Source organism: Rhincodon typus, chromosome 13 (assembly GCF_021869965.1).
Source record: "Rhincodon typus isolate 14 chromosome 13, sRhiTyp1.1, whole genome shotgun sequence".
Taxonomy (NCBI): domain Eukaryota; kingdom Metazoa; phylum Chordata; class Chondrichthyes; order Orectolobiformes; family Rhincodontidae; genus Rhincodon; species Rhincodon typus.
In genome coordinates this window covers 57,149,283-57,171,242 of record NC_063344.1, presented here as the reverse complement: position 1 = coordinate 57,171,242, position 21,960 = coordinate 57,149,283, and the positions used below count along the sequence as shown (strand labels likewise).

The 21,960-nt window shown below is 39.5% G+C and overlaps 1 protein-coding gene across 2 annotated transcripts in view; it reads left to right on the top strand.

The window, feature by feature from the left end:
* The window catches only part of ppp2r3a (protein phosphatase 2, regulatory subunit B'', alpha), a 303,231-nt gene that overhangs the window by 582 nt on the left and 280,689 nt on the right, over window positions 1-21,960 (top strand). For both annotated transcript variants that reach the window (XM_048604830.1, XM_048604829.1), the window contains exon 2: window positions 12,049-12,205. The gene's annotated coding sequence lies outside the window, so the exon portion shown is untranslated. The remainder of the gene's footprint in view (window positions 1-12,048; window positions 12,206-21,960) is intronic.

Genomic DNA, 21,960 nt, shown 5'->3' with positions numbered 1-21,960 from the left:
GTGTAATCAAACAATCACAGTTATGCTTTGAGCTCATGGCTGTACTATGTTGAATCCTGAGTTATTTTCACATCGCGGTGCTGTTATCACAATGTTGCAGAAATAAGTTTCGTGATGAGCAGAATGGACAGTTTCGAAGTTACTCTGACGATTTATCGGCAATTCTATCCACATGGAGACATTGGAAAGCGTGCTTCGGTTATTTCTCTAGCGCTGGGATTTTGAAGTGGTGTCATCTCGAACATGGGTCTGCTTGCTAACACACACACACAGTAACATTGAGTCCGCTTTTGCTGTGTCACGCCGAGAGCTATCTCCATGTACACAATATAGTTACAGCGACAACAAACAAACAAACAAGTGTAGCTGATGTCTAGCAGCGTGTTAGATAGGGCAGTGAGCAGGATCCATGTGATCACGGCTCTTACTGCTGTACAGTGTATATTGTCCTATGGGTTTGTTAGATGTATTTATAAAATAGTTGAACACCTAGTTACCAGACTGTGTGTAATTTAATCGAGGGAGTTCAAATGGCATCATAAAAAGCAAGTGTAGCCCAAGCAGTTTATAAATGTTATCTGAAACCCTTGCTTAAGTACCAGCATTATAGCCTTTATCTGACTCCCTGAGATCTGATATTTAAAGGAATATTGACTTTATTTAAATAAAAGGGAAACTTTCTTTTCCCCCACTTGTTAGGAAATTCAGATCAAAGGGCACCACCAGGTCACTTTTAGGTGAAATCGGTGTGACGAAAAAGATCATACACATATTCTGACGCCTTTCGATTCCCCTATTATTTTTTTCACCATGACAGTACCTCTTTAACAGCTACGTAGAACATTCGCTTTCATTATTTGCCGACACTTCCATTTTCTTCCTCGTTTCACCACTCACCATTCACAGAAATTCACTTTGTCTTTAAATCTGGTTTATTGAGAAAATGATTTGCTGTCTATGTTTCCGGCATAGATTGCTGCAATAAAACAACTATCCTCAAGACTTCTGAGACTTGCCGTTACATTAATTTCGTCAGTGCCTTTTTTTTTTAATCAGTATTAAGTTTTACTTGAATTGGCTCATTAACCATATATCAAGACCCTGCACTCTTCACTCAGAAGCGTTCTCTTGTTCAGGGTACGTCAGTTATCGGGGATGCTGTGCTTGGGTTGCAATCTGTTTGACCATATGCCTTTTATCTGCTGGTGCCATATCCGTGTGTATGTGTGTAGACCCTGGTGGTTGTAATGGTGTGTGAAGGACATGTTAGGGAGTTAGTCACTGCATGTGGGAGGAGCCGCCAGCAGAATCCAAAGGTCGTAGTAATTAGATTCTGTTGAATCTCTCTAAGGAAATGCCTGAGATGAATTAATTTCATATCATAGTTGTAAGTTTCATCGAACGAGCGCCCGTTAACGATTGTGTTCGTGTTACTGGCCCAGTGCAGAGCTGATACAGAGCTTCTGTTTGCTTTCTTTTTCCCCGGTGCCTGCTTATTCTTGTTTAATTCAAATATTTTTATGAGGTTAATTTGAAGAGAAAGGACTTACAGACGTTAGAAAACTAAATGTCCTTTAGGCAGGGGAATCAAGTCTCGGCAAGACTGTACCCGCACTAGAGAAATTTTAACTTTGGCGCCTTGGGATACAATGTAACAAAAATACTCGGTGAGGTCCGCTAATTGAATTCTGTCAAACAAGCGCTCAACAGTGTGATTTTTCGCGTACCATTTTCCATTGGTATTTGTGATAGGGGTTGCGAAAGAGCACGGGAATGGGCTCAGTGAATGTTACAAAGGCATTGGGAAAAGATCTTCTGCAAGCCACAGAAATTGCTGGATCACCGATTAATGGAGATTGCACAGCTCAGAAACAGACCCTTCAGCCCAGCGCTTTCTCAGCACTAAAGCTCGACAGTAAACACCTCCCCCTAGTAAGGCAACATCTGCAGAGCCAGCACATTTTATTAATGAGGAGTTTTCTTTTGTTTAAAATTGAGAATTTCAGAATTTGAGTTTAAGCTTAATAAAAAAAATCTCTGGCTTCAGGGGTTGCTGAATGGATGTTGTTGAGACAGCAAGTAAAGGGAGCATGGCAATTACATTTCAGGGTATCTCCTCGAAATTTCCTACCTGGATGCATCTTCATTTAGAAACTTGACTTGGAGCCAACATGTTCCAAATGGCAGAGGAATGATGGCTTGATGCCAGTCTGAGCTGCAAGTTAAATCCAGCCTCTTCAATCTGCCCTTCATTCTCCTCCTAACAACACTGTGGATGTAGCTTCAGCGATGGCTCACTACCACCGCCCCAAGATCATTTGGGATGGGCACTAAATCCAGGCATGCCCACAAAACATCAATGGGGAAAAAAAAATGCCAGCTCTCATCCGCAAATCCAACTGACAGGCCTGAGGTCAGGGGAGAAAAGGTAATGAATAGAGATCCACAAAACTGCTGACAGTGACTGAAGAAAGGAAATTAGCTCTCTGTTCCCCTTCCCCGAGGAAAGAAATGGTGGTGTAGTGTTAATATTCCTGGACTAGTACTTTGGAGGCCAGGCATATCTTTGGATTCAAATCTCACCATGGCACTGAGTGGGATTCAAATTAAAAAGAGAAACAAAATTGGAATGGAAAGTGTGTCTCAGTGATGACGACTATGCAACTGTCATCAATTGTCATTAAGTCCCATCTGGCTCTTTAGAATTCTGCCATTCAAACCTGGTCTACTTATCGGTGACTCCAGATCCACAGCAATGCAGTTCACTCCAAAATGGTCAGGTGAGGAACACAGACAGTCCAAGTCAATTCAGAAGGTGAAACAAATACTATCCCTGCTGCTGATGCTCATTTCTCAAAGAATTCTTTAAAGAGGTGATTTAAAGACAAACAGCGATTTAAGCCATTCAGTGCCCAGTGCAAGTGGACTGGGATGCAAAATGTAAACTCCAACCAATCAGCATCTTAAAATTGGTGTTAGATTGTAATTTTCATCTATAATCAGCTGTATGTTTTTGTAATGAGGCATTTTTTTATTTAGTTGTGGAACATGGGCATCGCTGGCTGGCCAGCATTTCTTGCCCATCCCTAGTTGGCCAGCATTTCTTGCCCATCCCTAGTTGCCCTTGAGAAGATGGTGATGAACTGCCTTCTTGAACCACTGCAGTTCTCCTGCTGTGGGTTGATCCACAATGCCATTAGGGAGGGAATTCCAGGATTTTGACCCAGCAACCGTGAAGGAACGGCGAGATATTTCCAGGTCAGGATGGTGAGTGGCTTGGAGGGGAACTTTGAGGTGGTGGTGTTCCCAAGTACCTGCTTCTCTTGTCCTGGAATTGGAATTGGTCATGAGTTTGGAAGGTGCTGTCTGAGGATCTTTGGTGAATTTCTGCAGTGCATCTTGTAGATAGTACACACTGCTGCCACTGAGCGTCGGTGGTGGAGGGAGTGGATGCTTGCGGATGTAGTGCCAATCAAACTCTACTATTTATAGGCTTCTATGAAAATCATAGCACTGGCCTCCAGTGTAAACTGGGTGGCTGAAGGTTGTGTTCCTAAAATTAAGCTAGTCTGTGCCAATACTCTTATGAAAAGCTAAAAAAGTATTGGAAATTGATCTGATCACAATACTGTCTCAATAAATCAACAAGAGATATTAGGGATGTTTCTCACCTAAAACAAAGAACACTGAAGTGGCAAGGGAAGCACAATCCTGGGTTTCTAAACAATGCAGGAATTGGCAGAGCGAATGTGAGGAAGCTACTAGTGTGGGAAAAATGATGAATGAAAGATTGAATGTAAGCTGCGGAAATCTCAGTTTAAACCAAACTTCAGGAGTAACTAGTTTCCACTTAAAGCTATCCCCATGTTGGAGCTTGACACTTGGTTTTTGAATGACCATTGACATTCACAGGAAATTAAATGGAATATCTGATATTATGAATCTCACTATGTTAAGGGACACAGATTAATGCAAAAATATTCTAGATTGCTGACTGCAATTACCAACTGTGCTCCATCACAGCAATTTCCAACAAGCCAAAATTACAAGTGGGAAAGCAATACAAACTTGATTTTTTTTTTGCATTGATTTATGACAATTGCAGGACATTCTAATACACTTTGAAGCTGGGTACTTGTGGATTTAGTCAATTGTGTAATGTTGATGGGAGAGAGAATTATATAAAACGTGCCTGTTCTATAAAATAGGCTTATATCATTATGGAGGTTTGTTGCAAAATATTGATGTAATTGAAGAAGGGAAATATTCAAAACGTTAAGTGGATCTTGTTAGTAAAAATAAACAGGCCTGTGAATAATTTTCACATGTAACTTAATGTTTACTAATTGGCAAAAATTACAGCATCAAAACTTGCTCACCAACAAAGGAATTGCTTTGTAGCAGGAACTTCCTATTCTTGATTTATATCGTCATTTAATCAACAATGAAGAAGTGTGACAATAGTCTGGTGTATAGGCATGACCCTTTAGAACTGAAATGAGGAGAAATTTCTTCAGCCAGAGAGCGGTGAATCTATGGAACTCATTGCCACAGAAGGACGCCAACTCACTGAGTGTATCGCACATAGATTCTTGATTAGCAAGGGAATCAAAGGTTACAGGGAGAAGGCAGGAAAATGAGGTTGAGAAACCCATCAGCCATGATCAAATGGCAGAGCAGACTTGATATTAAAGTTCTAAAGGTGGGTCACTGGACTTTAACTTCGTTGTGTCTCCACAGATGCTACCAGACCTGCTGAGTTCTTCCAGCAATTTTGGTTTTTGTTCGTTTCAAATATAATCCTAATTGAAAACCTTTCATATAAACAGTAATTACCTGTGGTCTCCATAATCTTCTCAGTTCTTGTGTGGGAAAAAGTTAGGAAAGCCAAATTTTTGGCAATTCTGGTTTGAGGTGATTGAATTTAAAGGTGTTGACATAGAAAAATTATGAGACTTTCTTTCAGCAAGTTTGGCACTATTGTCCACCATTTCTGGACTTTGGTTACAGTCCCTCTGATGCATCACCCAGAGGTAGTATTGATCCCCACATCCCAGAATGATTACTTTTATCCCTAAATCTAGACAAGCAAGTAATTTCACCATAGAAAATATCTCAGCTTCACCCGATTCATATCATCCAGCAGAATTAATTCATGAAGAATGCGATGCCTGATTTGATTTCTTCCTCAATCGTCATGAGGCGCTGAGGTAAATTGAGCAGAGAGTGACTAAATCTGCACAGATCAACAATAAAATCTGAGACTATCCTCACCTGTTTGTCTCAGTCACACACATAGAATTACGTTGAATAGCTTGGCGTATTTGGAAAGATTGGCACTCCCACTTTGTTAAGTACATGTGTGGTTAAGAAGCAAAAATTTCAACTTCGAAAGTCTCTGTGCTACATTATGTTTGTTGGTCAGTCTACCATATCTGCAGTACTATTCAATGAGTAGTAATAATGTAGGAAATGACTTGCATACTCTGAAGAGTCATCTAGACTCAAAACGCCAGCTTGCTTTCTCTCCATTGATGCTGCCTGATCCATTTGATTTCAGTGCATGTATACATAGCTGTCTTTGAATGAGATAGCAAGAACTGCAGATGCTGGAGTCAGAGTCAACACAGTGTGGAGCTGGACGTACACAACAGGTCAGGCAGCATCAAAGCAGCAGGAAAGTCGACATTTCGGGTCAGGACCCTTCATCAGACCATCAGAGTCTGTCTTCAAATGAGTAATGGATAAAATGACGTATTATTAGCTGTCTCTCAGCTAATTCTGTTATATTCTAACAGAAGTGTTAAAACTGAGATTAATTCACACTATTCTCATAAATAATCAAGCTGCAACAGGGATTTGTGCAGCAACTTGCCAATGATCAGAGAATTGTGAACTTAACAAGGTGGATTTATCCAGGTAACACCAGATATTACATCAGTTCAGTAATCTAGTGAAGTCAACACTTAAGGAATAGGTCAGTCAATCAGTGAGGAAAACAGACAATTGTACAAGAGTTGTGTAGCTGCCAGACACCAGTCAAATTTGTGTGACCTTTCTATATTAACAACATTTAAGATTAAAGTTACTGATGTTTGCTTAGCTGTTTAAATGTGCTGAGTGACGAGAACCACGAAGACTCAAGCTGTTAGAATGTATATAAACAAAGTCAACTGAAGCAATAATTCATTGCAAAGAAATACAGCAGTGACAGTTGGAATAACTACACTGTTGATGTTATACGACAGTAGCATCAACAATAGATTAGTTCACTTTTACCTGTATTGATAGATTGTATGTACCAGAGAATAGTCTCTTTCTTTATTTTTGCTAGTTGCAGATTTGTCTAATGCACACGTTCAATTTACAGAAGAGTGAAAGAGTTAAGATTAGCTGAGAGATAAATGGACACAACAGGCTAACCCATTAGTCTCACCATAGACGAGCCCTTCTCCAGTATACTGCCTGTACCAAAAAGATTATCTACAAATTCTAGAAGTTTCACGCAGAAATGCAATTACTGCATAAACCCCTATTCATTGTATTTCCTTTTCCCTACTTCATTCTTCTTCTGTGACACACATGGGAACCTCAGAAATTTATCAAGCAAAACATGGCCAATCTTTAGAACTGGAATGCTGTACAGAAGCAACATTTATACACTGCTCCAAATGGACTTCTGAATTATTCAACTAAATGGGGGTGTCCGAATTATTATTTATATATTAATCATAGAACCCCTACAGTGCAAGAAAAAGCTATTCAGCCCATTGAGTCTGCTGTGACCCTCTGAAGAGCAGACCATTAAGACCCAAACCCTACCCTATCCCTGTCATTCCACATTTACCATTGGCTGATCCACCTAGGCCTGCACATCCCTGGACACTGTAGACAATTTAGCATGGCTAATCCACTAACCTGCACATTTGGACTGTGGGAGGAAACCAGAGCACCCAGCAGAAACCCATGCAGACATGGGGACAACATACAAACTCTACACAACAGTCATCTGAGGCTGGAATCAAACACAGGTCCCTGCACTGTGAGGCAGCACTGCTAACCACTGAGCCACCATGCCACCTGTATTGCTATCCTTCAGTAGCAGTAAAGACCGTTGCACTATTACCTCAAAATTTTACCAGCATTTTTAAATCATTTGCAAATATTAAAACATTTATATCACAGAATTATGATATCCTGTAGCATGAATGTAGGTCATTCTGCTTTCATATCTGCTCATGCCCATTGAAAGGGCTATCCTTTTACCGCATTCTTGACCCTAGTCATGTCAAACCAACTCAAACCTATCAGTGAGACAGAATCCAAGACACTTTTCTTTGTGGATAGAGTTTATGAATTACTCAGTCTTGCTGCCCCTCCCAATCACCTATTCCCCCTCAATATCTATGCAGTTATTAATTAATCAATTAACCCCATTCACTTGCTTAGCTTCTACTGAATTGAAAAGTTCTGTACTTTTCCTGTTTCTAAAAAAAAGCTAACACCTTTTTTGACAATTTTTAAAAATCTACTTCCACCATCTTTTCAGATAATGCATCTCAGATCGTTGTTATTCATAGTAAATCATTATTTTCCCTGTTATTCTTTAGCCCATTGCTTTGCACATACTCCCACCACGAAGAATGGAAATGTCCACCAGATCTTGTACTTACCAGATACTTGGGTGTTCATGTGATGGACTTGCTGCCAAACTGTGTCCTAGAGCAACAATGTCCCACCCTACCTGCAGCTGCAGATCACCTGGAGAGAGCAAGATCACTGTGTCAGGTTGCAGCTACTGGCAGCGAAGCATCATGAAGACCAGGAGTAGTGGGCCCAAGAGGGAACTTACCAGTGGGAATCATGGGTTGGGAGTAGCAGGGCGGGTGGAACCAGGGGTTGGAAGTATGAGCAAGGGACTGGCTTTCAGTAGCCTCTCTGTTTCTCTCTCTCTCTCTCTCTCTCTCTCTCTCTCTCTCTCCCTCACTGTTTCCCCCCTCTCCCTTTCACCCTCTCTTTGTCTCAATTCCACTCTCCCACTCCATCACTCACCCACTCCCTCTCACTCTCTCTCTCTCTCTCACTCATTCTCCCTCGCACTGTCTTTCTCTCTCCCTCGCATTCTTTCTCGCTTTCCATGCTGTATTACTCTATGACTCTGTCACTCACTGTCTCTCTTCCACTCTCCCACTCCCTCTTTTTCTCGCTGTCTCCCACGCAGTCACGCTCTCTCTCTCTTTCACTTTCCATGCTGTATTACTCTACGACTCTCTCACTCACACTCTATTTTCCACTCTACCACACTCCCCTCTTTGTCTCTTGCACTCACTCACTCTCTTTCTCCCTCCCTCTCACATGCATAAGTTAATTCCTGTGGTGACAACAAAGCTGGCAGAGATCTTTCAAATGTCAACTTGCCCAATTATCATGATTTTCCAACCATCTAAATTAATGGCTGCAAAATTGGGGATCACAAGCTAGCCTTGACCAGTCTTTCTCTGAGACATGCCTTTCAATTTCTCTGTTGAAAATGTTGTGATTACTAAGAATGCAACTAAATTAAAGACATATTTCTTAATCTTGAGATTCTTAATTGAGTTAATGGTAAAATGAAATTCTGCACTCATTAAAAAAATGCCATTTTGGACGTTACTACTTTTGGATTTGTGATTTTTCTGTATTTTTGAGATCATTAAGTAAAAGGAAACCAAATATTTTGATGCTGAAGCTTGCTTTTTATGTTTGCACTTGGGATGTAGGTGATGGCAATCATGTATTCAGTGTCCCAGCTTAGTGATCCTGTGAAAGTAATGGTAAGCCAGCTTCTTCTTCAACTGCTGTGTTTATTATGTTGCTGCTGCTGCTCTGTAATGTGAAGTTGGTAATTTTGGGACATCGATCCAGAGATGAACAGATCATCTTAAAACAGAGTAAGAAAGGTAGCTCAATTTTAATTCTGCAAAAAATGAATTGAAGGCATTGTTAAAACAAGAAATGCTGGGAATATTCAGCAGGCCTGGCAATATCTGCAGTGAGACAAACCGTTAACTTTCTACATCATTGACCTTTTTCTATCAGAAGGAGTTATGTTGAAAGGAGTGGTGACAATTTGAGTATTTTAACCTAATCCACCTGACTGGAATGAGGCATATTCCAATTGTTTTACATCATGTCCTATTTTTACTTCCCATCAAAGTTGATTTAAGTCTGACATTTGTATACCATACCACCCAAATGAGCCTCATTCCTGCTAGGTTCAATTCTAGGTTAAATTCCTTATAAAAATGACCCTGAGCTGTCAGTTGTTTCTCATTTCAATTACCCGCTCCAAACTTTCTGTCCTTGGCCTGTTGCAGTTTTCCAATGAATCTCGCATGCAAACCCAAGGAATAGTATATCACTTCTCAACTTGACAATCTACAGATTTCTGGACTCAACAATATTAGATCTGGTTTGATTTATTTCACTTTTTTTCTTTTTCCATCACCTTGCATTCAGATAGCTGCCATTCAGCCCTTTACCTCTCATTTGGGCACATCCTTTTGGTCGTTGTATTTAATTCATTAACATCATACCTTTTGTTTTTTTCATGTCTCTGCCTCGACCCCAGCACAGACCTTCCCTTTTTGTTGTCAACTCCTCCCCTGACCCTTTTCACTTGCTTGAAATTTATTCCATTTCTATCTTTCCTCAGCTGTTCATCATAACCTCAGATGTTATCTCTATTTCTGTCAGCAGATGTTGCCTGATCTGCTGAGTATTTCCAGAATTTTGTTTTCACTTTGGATTTCAAGCAACTGCAGGATTTAGTAAGGTTCAGCATTGATTTTTTTTTGTGCCTTCCTAACAAAGTTTCCAAGCTCCACCAAGGACTGCTAAATGAATATGGGTTCTGTTTATTTGAGAACCCAATTATAGGTTAACTCCGTAGACAGATTTATTGCAGAAGTTCAGTACATGTTGCAGACAGTCACACACCCTTACACTTGCATGCCCTGCTAGATTGACAATAGCTGCTAGTCATATGTTCTACATCCTGCTCATTTGGTTGTTAGCATTTTTCTTCTTAAACTGATTTCACAACTTAGTGTGCCACTGAGTGTTACCATGCCATAGTTGCTTCATGTATCAGGTTACGTCATAATCCAAATACTCAGCAGAGATTTAAAATATCAAAACTCTGTCTATGGATTCCAGGTGATGAAGTGGCAACTGCCTTACAATCTTCAGGGGAATCTTCAATTGTACCATATTAGTGAAATAGTCAGACTTTAAGAACCCACTTGTTGCCGAGAATAATTTTTAGTTCATGCGATCTCCAACCAAATCCCATAAAATGTTGAGTAATTTAATGTAACAAAGATGTAATGCCTTTGTAATTTGCAACAATGTCATAACAGTTGAATGGTGATCACTTACCTTTTCAAAACTAAATTAACATTTAGGTAATTATGGGCTGTTAAATATATCGGAAATTAAATAGCCAATTATATAAGTGTTAGCAATTCTACAGCTCAAATTTATTGTACCTATTTTACAGAATAGTTAGTGTGAAAAATTAGGATTATTAAGTCAGTGCACATGACATTGTAGAGCAATCCTCAGCTATTTCACAAACATTACACTGATTAATAGAAATATTTTACACATTATCATCAAAGATATTCAAATTAACTTAAAACTACTAATGTTTATGGTCATTTTGGTAGTGCTTAACTGAGTATTGCTGAAAAAGACACGTTTTGTAGAAGCTTTTCAACTTGCTCTCATCAGGACAATTCACGAGAAAACCAATTTAAGGCAGACCAACATTTATACCGTACAAATTGGGAATGCTGTTGAGTTGATCAGCAGATCTTGAGTGGTTGAGTCATTGTCAGGCAAATGCACCAGTTAATGATAACTGATAGGTAAAGCCCTCGTATACTATAAACATTGGTTTTCTTCTTAAATTGATATTCTTTGCAAATTGACCTGATGCGTGCAAGTCATAGAGTCTCAAAGCTTGGACAAAATGTATGTTTTAGTGATTACTGATATGCTTCAGTTGAACATCTTTATTTTAGCAGCAGTTAAAGAAACATTTGTCACCCTGCTTAGATGAAAGAGAATTCAAATGTTGGCAAGTGAACTAAAACCAAAATACCTTATTCTGAAAAATTTATTACAGTACATGCCAGCATTAAGTATTTTCCACTGGAAGTTCTCATGAAGAAGAGAATACACCTGCTCAATTATTTCAAACGGCAGAATTATGGCAACAATGTAATTCCTACTAATGTACGATAGCAATGGTACACCCTGACAATTCTAGTGCATTCCTGTTGTTCAGACTGATAGCTATATAAAGAGCTGGAGGACAGGGGAGAGAAAGTGTCTGCAAACCACTGATTCTATACAGAAATTGCAAATTGTTCATGTGTGTAAACTTAAGAATAATAAAGAACTCAATCACTGCGTGGCATTGGATGGGATAAGTTAGTGAGGTAACGGCTGTTTGAGACAGTTTATATTACCTGACTTGATACTTGCACAGCAAAGGCCAAGGAGACCATAGATTTGGTGTGTGAGATTAGACTTACAAGCACCACTGTCATCCTGTGGATGAATAAAAGGGAACAGCCACTTTTGTAGGACCATACATGATAACGCTCTCTGTCATAAAGGAATCCCGCTCTCTGCAAACATTACTTTAGCTCAAGACTATATTCAAGAGAGCAGCAAGAAAATTTGGAGTAAAAACTGCCGACCAATACTCAATGCCTATTTAAAAATAGTACTTTTCTTCATTAGTTATAGAGGATATGTGCTACGACTCAATATCGTTCAAAATCGTATTGTTGGGCAAGGCAAGATTTTCTGGCTCAGTTGGCCTTTAATATAGTTTATGCCTTTTATTTAAATAACAGTACCTTAGTTTCCTGCAATTACCTATTTGCCTTTTAATTATTCCATACAGAAGCTCCAATTAAATCATATAGATCCTGTTGCTAAAATCTTTTGAATGTGGTCTTTGAGATAATTGACTTTTTTTTTCTTTCCTAAAAGGTTGTTGAAGGGACACTACCCTGATTACTGTGGAACGAACACTGCAAAACAGCTAGATATTTGGCTTCAAAATGGAATAACATGCCTGACGTGTTTAGTTTATTCATTTCATTACAAGCTGTGTCGTTGGATTGAAGTGTTTGGCAAAGAAAGAAAGGTTAGTGAAACACTTGATGTAAAAATAAAGCCGTGGACTTTTGCTTGTGCTGCGTCTATTTTTCAGGCAACAAAGTGTCCAAGGAGGCATGTTGACCCTTTTGAGTCTGGAAGCACACGAAATGACATACGGTATTAGTTAGGGTACCCTATGCTCACCCAGAATGCCCACTTCACTCCAGACCTATTATTCTTCATTCTTTCCCTTGGTTTTTAAAAAAAAGGACATAAGTCATGTTTGTACATTTGAACCTAGGCTATCATGGTACTAGGCTAGAAGATGCAATCTATTAACAGTAAAACTAATAACTATATCATCCAGAATAGATGGTGTATTCTGTCGATTGGATTTGAATTTATTGTAGGCCCAATTCAAAATCAAAGATACAGTATGGCACTGAATACTTCCAGATGGAACGCATGTTACCAGTCAACCTGAATCAACATTTAACTTGATTCTTCCCTTAAAATCAAAAGTTCTCTCCATTGTATGAAGATAAATGAAAATGAATGAGAAGAACTAGTAAAGTCATTGGTGATCTTTACTAGAGTTAATCATGTGGTTTGATGTGGTTTCCGTCAATACTTCGTCTGTTCTGAAACAACTGAAAAATACTTAACAGAAATGTTCCTGTTTGGGACCAATACTCCAAATAATGTATAAATCAAGAGGAAAAATATCATTGTTGACACACCACAGTCTTGAGTCCGCTAAATGGGATTTTAGCAATCTTAGCTCAGTTTGGTCTTGGTTTAATCTTAGCCAAGTATGTTTAGAGATGTTCAGTCAACACCTCTTCAAAGTAAAGTTCTTTGGGTTAGAATCAAAAAATATGTTGCTCAAAGGTAACGTTTGAAATATAGCATTTTTTACATTTGGATTTATGATAATAGCACTAATGCTTTGAGCACAAATGAAATCTTTAGTTTAATGCAAAACAAGGTCAAGCTAATCATTCTGCTTTCAATTTATCTTGGATACGATGTCATATTATTTATATTTTCAAATAATCCTGGAAATGACTTCCAGTACATTGTTTTCTGATTGTTGTCTCAATATAAATAGAGCTACATCATGAGTCATGGTAAACGTTACAAGCTAGTGATGAGAATTTGGGTTTGTGCAATATTTGAGTTGGCCTTGAAAGGCCTGAATGCAACTAGTCAATGGTCAGACCCAAATATGAAATGTTAAACTTATAATAACAGATGTTAATCTAGGATCATAAATGTGCTTTCCCATGACAACAAACATAGTTGAGGCCTCTTTCTGTGGTTTATTAGGCAATCTAGCACAAACTAAAGGAGTTTAGCCTTCAGCATACTACATGCGTACCTTAGCATGAGTATTGCAGGTTACTTAGAGAACAATTGTATGGATAAATGCAGTAGTATCATGAAATCCTCAAGTCACATTTCGCTCCCATTAAACACAATGCTTAAAATTTGCATGAACTTTGCACTTGCAATATACATTATCACAATATGTGCATTCACTTCATAAGTTTGAGCATGCTCACCATTACTATTTAGAATATTTTACTTTTTTCTTAATAAAGGATTACATGTCCAGTGTTTTAATCTCATCCATCTTAAAAACAACCAGACAGCTTCTTACATCTCCAAAATTAAAACAAAGCTGAAAGAAAAATATTTGCATTTGGCTAGCACCCCTCTTGGCCTCAGTATGTCCTGAAGCACTTTACAATAAATAAAGTGGTTTTGAAATGGACTTGCTGTTGTACATGTAGGAAATGGGATGGCCAATTTCTACACGGCAAGGTCCCACAAAAAACAATGAGATAAATAGCCCAATATTCTCTGTTGGAAGTTAATTGTAGGATAGATGGTAACTATCGTATGGTGAAAAACATCCTTGTTTTTCTTCAAAATAGTGCTTTAGAATCTTCCACATTCACCTCAGAATTCACTTTGTGACAGGTGCTGTCCCATGGATAAGATAACATGTTGTAAAATAGAATAGTTTTGATGAGGTTAATGTTCATGTTACATTGGCTTCACCATAGTTCTACATGTCACATACAGTCTGTGGTTAGAGCCTAAGAGTTCTACCCCAACTTTCAAAGGGAGCATTCTCTATTCTCTGCCAGTTCCTTAAATGTCCTTGTAATTGACCAAATGTAGTTACAGTGATTGATATCATATAATAATCACCTTGTCATCTAAGAACAATGTTGCTTCTGTAGATACTGAACAGGGTTGTGTCTTCTACCACTAATCACGAGATGAGCCAAAGACAAAGAAAGGTGTGTGGCAGCGAGTTCCCTCAAACAATCCTTACCCAATACCACATACTGGTAGTGGTGGCAAATACCATGAGGTGCCAGCAGTGATCAACTGGGAAAATACCATAGAGTGCAGCATTCACTCAGTAATACACTGACTTCATTGATCACAAAATCTGGCCATATCTGATGGAGTGGGACTTGTGCCCAAAACTTTCAGAGGTGAGGGTGCTGCTGATGAGTCCTGGCTGACACCTAATAGCATTAATATTAATCTCCTGTCAAAATGGCAGGCATTGGTAAGCTATGAGGAATGTATGGATTCCTCCTCTTCCCCACCCCAGCCCCCACCACCAACACATGTGCACGCACATACACTCTCTGTTCAGAAATAAGGAAGGGTGACTTCATGAGCGGATATTGGATGGCACCGGTGGTTGTCTGGCCACACCCAGCTTACTTACAGGTTCAGACACAGCACTGACTGAAAAATAATAACCCACACAGACACAACAAAACAGCTATGAATGGTACATTGTACTGCTTAAAAATCAGATTTGAGTTTTAACCGAGACCTACGAAAGTGGAAATCTGTGCCATTTGTGTCAAAGATCCGTAGGCAACTTTTAACATCGAAACTATACTGGCAGCAGCCACCAGTTTATAACTTTGTAGCTGTTTGCTAACTAGACACCAGCAGTACCAGCCAACTCTCTCTCCATAGATGTGTGAAAAGGAGTTATGCAGTGGTTCAGTCCTTTATTCTTTGTTCTTAATCACCAGGAAACTCCTGGTATCAGTCGCACTGTTGAATTTTATAACATACAGGGGACTACATAGCTGCTATGTTGTATTAATGCAGTATTTCTGTTTTGGTGTCATTAACCAAGAGTGAAAAGGGAGTCAATTAAGATTCATGTAGTTGACAGCTTCTGAGGTGACCCGGTCTCAAATTCAGCCACACTTGCTGCTTTTGAAGCCATAAGACCTAGCAGCAGAAGCAGTCCATTCAGCCCATTATGTCTACTGCACAATTCAGGGAGATCACGGCTGATCTGATAATCTTCAACTCCATTTTCCTGCCTTTTCCCCATGACCCTTGATTCCCTTACAGATTAAGTATCTATCTCAGCCTTGAATATAGTTTAATAAAAAACACAGATTGACCACCTTCTGAAAGAAAAAAATTCTTCCTCATCTCTACAGCCAAGTATACTTTATCCTCTTTCTGGCAAATCCAGTATATATCAGATACCTTAGACAGCTTGCCCAGCTCTGAGGAACAACACTTTAGGCTGTGTCCACTCTGGTCAATGGGTGCTAATGACTTTGGGAATAAACATCATGGGAGAAATTAAACCTTGAAGCTCTGCTTCAAACCTTTCTTCATTTGATCCCCCACCTGGCTAAATACAGATCACAGAACTCTCTCATACATTACAGTACAAAATAGCATGAGAATTCAGGAGTGACTATCAGAAGTTGACTTCAGATCTTTGTATCAGCGATGCTGCACTCCATGTGTGCACTATGTATGTCCAATGGCACTTGCAGAGATTGGTGAGAGTGATGCAGAGTGCTGTGAAATGCTGAATTGCTCATCACCGTTGGTAGTTCTGAAAGAGGAAAAGCTAATTGTCAACAGTGTTTGCACAGCAATAGATTCTGTGCAAGGTTTTTCTGCTAAGTGTATGTCAATATGCTTGTGAGTGAGCAAAGGATAATTTAATTTGGGAGGATCTGAATAAAGGGTACCAGCTCGACATTTGAGAAAGGCCTCTTCCTTCCATACTCTGCATACTTTCATACCGAATGATGGCTTACTGAAAGGAAAGCAAAGATTTTTGATTTTTATAATCCTCAACCTTTTCATGTTTGCATCATTTTCTTTTTGGAAGTCATTTTGTCAGCATACACAACACTTCAGATACTGTAAGCTTACAAACAAATCAAGTGATGGAATTGCGTCCATCCTTTGGCTGATCCCACATGTCTGTAAATGAAATGTAACTAGCTTCTTTTGCCAGACTGTGCAGTCTGGAGACCTTTAAGATTTCAATCTAATGTCATCATTTCAGAACAAAGTTGTGGTTTGTATTTGTTTCCATGTTGAAGCATGGTCGCACATGCTAAGCATTTAATGAGTTGTAACGTTGTAAAGTTGTTGGAATGTTTTGTATCAGCAGCAGTGAATGATTAAAGGTTATCGGAAAACATTGTAATGTGCATCACTTGCGTGAGCAACTTAGCCTAGAAAAGCATTAGTTTATTTTGCCATAAGTATTTTTTTCAGGTTTGCCATCTTTACACATGTTCAGAAGGAAGTTCTCTGTGTTTCACAGACAGCTCACAGAGGAGTCAATTCTGTCTTCTGCTGGGTTTGCTGCACAAGTCACTTCAGTTATAGAGTGCCTGATGTTCCCAATGAGCTCAAGTCTTACATCCATTAATTCCTGAGGCATTAGCTCCAATGTAGCATCATCAATCCTGACAGTGCTATGAGTAAATTATTCTTATTGAAATGGCTGCTATATACCGTGCAGGCCCAAGCCAGGATATTGCAGTTTTAAAGGCTTTTCAAGTCCTTTATAAAATAATGGAACGATCACAGCATGGAATTTAGCCATTTGGCCCATTATGTCCATGCTGGTCCTTTGCAACAGCAATTCATGTTGCCCCACTCCTCTGCCTTGGTAATCTCAACCATTTTCTCTTCAGATAGTTATCCAGTTCTCTTTGAAAACCAAGATTGAATTTGCCTCCAGCTTGCTCCGAGGCAGTGCACTTCTGATTCAAAATACTCACATAATAATAAAAGGATTTCCTCATGCCACTTTTGGTTCTTTAGCCATTCATCTTTAAAGTGCACTGCTTCTGAGTGGTGGAACTTTGATCAACCTGCATCATACGTAAACCTTAAATATCCAGGGCAAATGCTCACTAAATTCTACCCAGGAAAATGGATCACATTGTTCTGTTTTACACTGATTTGCACAGCAACAACCATTCCACAGATCACGCAGTAATTTCCCAATTCACTCTTGAATCTAACAGATAATATTAAAAGATCTTCCACTCCTATTACAGTTATTGCTTCGGTGTAAGTACAAAGTGCAAGATAGTTGGTTTTTTTTGCATTTAAGTAGGAGAAACCCTGTTAGAGACACTAAGTAACCATAGACCGGGCAAGATTTTACATCACTAACATCTAGCCAATACTCTAAATGAAGCCAAATACATACTTGTTAAACAGGCCCATTTGGTTTCCATTGGTTATCAACTGAGTGACAGACGGAGTTTAATGCAGAAATATGTGAGGTGTTGCATTTTGCTAAGACAAACCAGGGCAGGACTTGCACAGTTAATGGTAGGGCCCCAGTGATTGTTGTCAAGTGGAGAGACCTAGGGGTTCAGGTACATAGTTCCGTGAAAGTGGAGTTACCGTTAGACAGGGTGGTGAAGAAGGCATTTGGCACACCTTGCTTTCATCGGTCAGAGTATTGAGTATAAGAGTTGGCATGTCATGTTGCAGCTATACAGGGCATGAGGCCACTTTTAGAATATAGTTCTGGTCATCCTGCTATAGAAAAGATATTATTAAATTGGAAAGGATGCAGAAAAGATTTACAAGGATGTTACCGGGACTGAATGATTTGAGTTATAGAAAGAGGCTGAATAGGCTGGTACTTCTCTCCAGAGTGTTGGAAGCTGAGGGATGACCTTATGGAGGTTTTATAAAATCATGAGAGCCATAGATAAGGTGAATAGCAAAGGTCTTTTCCCTAGGGTAGGGGAGCTCAAAACTAGAGGACAGAAGTTTAAGGTGAGAGGGGAAAGATTTAAAAGGGACCTGAGGCGCAATTTTTTCTCACAGAGGATGGTGTGTATATAGAATGAACTGCCAGAGGAAGTGTTAGATGCAGGTACAGTTACAACATTTAAAAGCATTTGGATAGGTACATGAGTAGGAAAGGTTTAGAGGGATATGGGCCAAATGCAGGCAAATGGGACTAGTTTATTTTGGGAAACCTGATCGGCATGGACGAGTTGGACTGGAGGGTCTGTTTCTATGGTATGATTTTAATACTGTTAGCCTGTTGCAGATATTGATTTCAATTTGGCAATTAGCTTAACTTCTTTTTTGTAGAAAAGAAGGCAGAGATCCATAATTCGAGATATCCACTTATTTTGTATCAATCAAAAGAGGCAAAACCAATGTTATAAAAACACAGCAGGGGAAGCTTTATTGAAGTATTAATTTGACGGTAGGAGCAATTTGTGTACTAATTAATTAGGGCACATGGGATGTCCACTCAGAATCATTAGCATCTGAAGTGGGCATCCAGGATGAATTTTTAATCTCAGATTATTGAGAAGAATTGAAATGGTCAAGTTTAGCACAGCCTGATAAGTACACTATTTGATCACCTCTTATCATGGCGCAAATACAAATTGACAATAGTATCATTTTTCGAATGACTGAGGAATGTCAGCCTTAAACAAGGCCCAGTGAGCAGTATTGTTCACTCTCAATGTAATCATAATAATCATAAAAGGCAGTTGAAGTCATTTTTGTTTTGTGCAGTGAACAACGTACTGCTGTGTTATGAGCCTCTGAATGCATTTGGTTCCTCAAACAAAGGTTTCTGTTGTTCTCTGCATGAAGTAGGAGATTGCAGAAAATCTCAATGCTGGAATAAAGACCAAATTCAAGCAGAATAAAAGGACCATGAACAAAGACTTTTCTTGATGCAATACAGTTTTACTGCCCATGTTTACTGTATGACAAAAAGGGATGAATTTCAGTTCCTCAAGGACAAGGAAACCTTGACAAAATTTCAGATAAGCTGAAAGTTCAAGTCATTGTTGCAGCTTGTTTTTGTATCGCACTATTCAAAGCTGCTTGTGTAAAAATGTCAGGTAGATCGTAAGGCTCTAAATGATTGAAACACCATTAGCCATTGGATTCCTTTACTAATGACAGAGCTGAGTCTGCAATGATGAGTGATTCTGCATCTAGACCACTATCAATCATTAGATAGTTTCCCACAGGGGACAGACAGTCACTATAATGAAAATTACTGGAGTTCTCATAGCTGAATAATGCATATCCATGGGACAAATGTTAAACACATGTTGGGTTCTACAAAAGACAAATACTACTGACTTTGTACAAGTCACCCACTTGGAAATCGATACTTGTCGGCACCCACATTGAGTGTCACTATACTCCAATAAATGACCACGTTCAGCAAGAAAGTTTGTCACGGCCCCAAGAAAATTTCTCCTGCATTCACACTTTTATCACTTAAAAAAGTAAAAACATTGTTCCTCCAATTATATTTCAGTTGTAAAATGTAACACTGTTTAAATATCCTGGAACCCCTAATTTTATTATGGACCAGTCTCCGTTCCATCCATTTAAAAAACAATATTTAACACCGTACTGACAAGTGAGTCTTTGGTCTAAATGTTATGCTGAGGATGGGCTCCCTGCACAAATACTTAGCTCGCTCGTATGAGGTGGAGCATCCCTCCACCATCAGGAGGACAACAACTTCCTAGAGCTGGCCAGCCAATCGGAGGCTGCAGCTCTGCACACTGGCAACAGCAAGCAGGGTTGGTGGGGACTGCTGGTTCTGCAGGTATGTCAGGGTCAAGGGCGTTCAGTAATGAAGCTGGACATTCAAACATGACTGGCGTCACAGTGGGGCCATGCTGACAGACAGGGTTTGAATCGGACGTTAGTGGGAAATAGTGGACCTGGGAGTTCAAAACTCTATGTCTCCGATTTGTTACAAAAGATCTGGGAAGTAGACAGACCCCACCCCCAGCCTCCTCCTCCTCCAGCAACCTTTAGGGTTATGCACAGGCCTCTCCCGCAGCATTGAAACTGAATCATGAAACTGAAGAACAAATGAAACTAATGACCTCTTAGTGGGAAATTTAAGAGTTACAATGGCAGTGGTTAGGGAGTGGGTGTTCAATCCTTTTACTGTCCTCTGAACGGTTCACAGGAAATTATTGTGCAAAAACAATATTCACAGTGTAGCTGGAGATTTCAACTTACACCCTCATTAATTTGAAAAACCAGCAATCACCCAGTAATTCTATATCAGTGGATTCTTAACACTTGGGCTGCCTCTTCCTAAGATTGCACACCTTCATCTTTCTACAGGGAGGTGAAATGGAAATTGAAACCTGAATTTAAAGCAAATTTATTGAATTATTGAAAACCTGGGACATTCATATGTTGCTGTTGGGAGTGACAGGAATGCCTTTAAAGAATGGGTTTGTGATTTCAATTTTAAACAATTTTCATTTAAACTTCTCTCGAGAGTAAAATTGCACTGAGCAATATCAGTAATGGATTCATTAATATTTAATGGTAGCAAAGGAATATTATACCATTGCATTCATTATAATGCTTAAATGATTGCAATAATAAAATAGTTCAAGGGAAACCCCACTAGGAGTAAGGTTCAGTGCCACTTGTGGAGTAGAAAGATTCAGTATTTTGAATTTCTGAATGATGTGGTGAGATTTTGGAATTGGGTCATCCAGGTGCGTCCCCCACTCCCTCTCACCCTTTCAGTTAGTTCCTGCAATTTCTACTTGTGTGCTGTTCCAGAGATGGCAATGTGTTAGTGAGGGTTGTGGTTTAATAATGGTCAATGCGTGCAACGTGTGAAATATTGGTGAGTGTTGGTTATGAGCCCTGAGTGATTGAGATTGTTGATGGTGAAGTTAGCGGAGCAATTGGCAGGATATGGTATTTATGGATGTGTTCACTAGTCTTGACCACTTGCCACACGATCAGACTTGTTTCGCTGCATTCAGGGTTTGGTGGTCAAACTCTGTTTCCCCTGCCTTCTGATTTGTCTGAAGGCTTACTGGCTACCTCAATCCCTGCCCTCAGTGCAAATAGGAGGTGTTTCACCTTTCAGCTGATCCAGAAGGCCTCCAGTACAGCAATGGAAACCTGTGACATGTTCTCTGGTGGTTAGCTAATGTTGGTATTGCACAGCACTATTCCAAACGCTGTCAGCACTTCCAGTAGTCTCCACACACCTCTACCTTGAAGAGCTGCAGGTTAGCTTTAAGCAATATTAGCAGGTAGTGATCTTGAACGTGCAGCCATTTTACAGCATAGTTAGCACAGGCTTGCAGTAGCAATCATTGCAATGAGTGTTCAGTAGGATGTTGATGTGCCGTAAATGTTACACTGGACTGACGGGGGATAATGCCTGTTCTTGAAGGCTATTGATTGTATGTCCATAAGCAACTGTAAAAGAAAGATTGTAGCCTGACATTTTAATGTCATTGACATTCAATAGCTGAGCCATTGTTATACACCACTCCATAAATGGGTCTGAACAGCAATCATCTCAGAGATAGTAGGAACTGCAGATGCTGGAGAATCTGAGATAACAAGGCATAGAGCTGGATGAACACAGCAGGCCAAGCAGCATCAGAGGAGCAGGAAAGCTGACGTTTCGGGCCTTTTTTT